Below are 1,180 nucleotides of genomic sequence, written 5' to 3' on the forward strand. Positions count from 1 at the left end.
GAACGCAACACATATATGTCACATATATCGATCAAAAAACCATTTTGTGGCGTGTATATACAAATAAAGATAGCCGCAGTTGCTATGACAAACAATTGATTTCGTGATGTTTCCACACACGCAAATTCAGTAGAGCAACAGGACGGCGAACGAACAAGCGAAACAAATACAATAATTCACAATCGGAGCGGATGGGTATATTTTTTGGAAAAAAATATGTTCACTGGACGCACAAAATGCGAAATAAACAAATCAACACACAGCAGCAGTGTGAATGCTTCGATTTGCATCGACAATCCAATAACCATACGTTCGGCACATGCGCTGTCATTCGCCCCGAAATCATTAATAAATGATCCGAATATATTGTTTATATGTACGAATTTTTTTTTTCGCCACACTCACCCTAAAAACTGACGCTCTTTCTATGACTACAAATTGAATACAATTTTCATGAAGTTGCATTTATTTTTTAATGGTCTCGCAATAATCTCGGGTTTGTTCACCGAAAAAAGAATTTCACCAATGAAATAAATGTGCAATATAGAAGATTTAGTCACGAATGCAATAGGCAAAGCAAAGCGCAAGATTGAGAACAAAGGCAATCCGAGAGAAATGCTATAGTTCTGCATCCCTCGTTTTGGAGTCGAACTCTATGTGTTTTTCCCTTATCGCAAAGTGGTCGTACGGGCTGTTGCCACATTTCCGAAGTAAACAATGCGTTCACAATCGGAAAATTCATCAGGAAAACGACAACGACGACGACACATCGACACCGCCACCACCATCATCACTATCACAAACATACGCAGGCGTGCGTCAAAGCGATTGTATTTCCTTTCTTTGTCGATTCTTTATGGATTTATTACATACACACATCTCTCGTTCACACAAAGTAAGTGTAGCATCGCAGGGCAATGGCTTATGCCAATCCGAAAAAGATGAATATCCATTGAAGTACATGCGACACAGGCGATACGCAGCTAGCGGTCTTGAGTAAAACGCAGCATGTAACGTAAGCTACCGTTGTGCGAACAAGCGACTGAGCGAGTGAACAAAACGCGCGCGCGACAGAAAATCAACCAAAGCAACGAAAGAAGCGCGAACACTTTGTGTCTACGTCCACAATATTTGTTTACTGTTGGCCGTGCTATCAAGCGGTTGCTTTGTATTGTACGGT

The sequence above is a fragment of the Sitodiplosis mosellana genome, unplaced genomic scaffold (assembly GCF_009176505.1).
Source record: "Sitodiplosis mosellana isolate CC-2019 unplaced genomic scaffold, AAFC_SMos_1.0 Smas_scaffold_11, whole genome shotgun sequence".
Classification (NCBI taxonomy): Eukaryota; Metazoa; Arthropoda; class Insecta; order Diptera; family Cecidomyiidae; genus Sitodiplosis; species Sitodiplosis mosellana.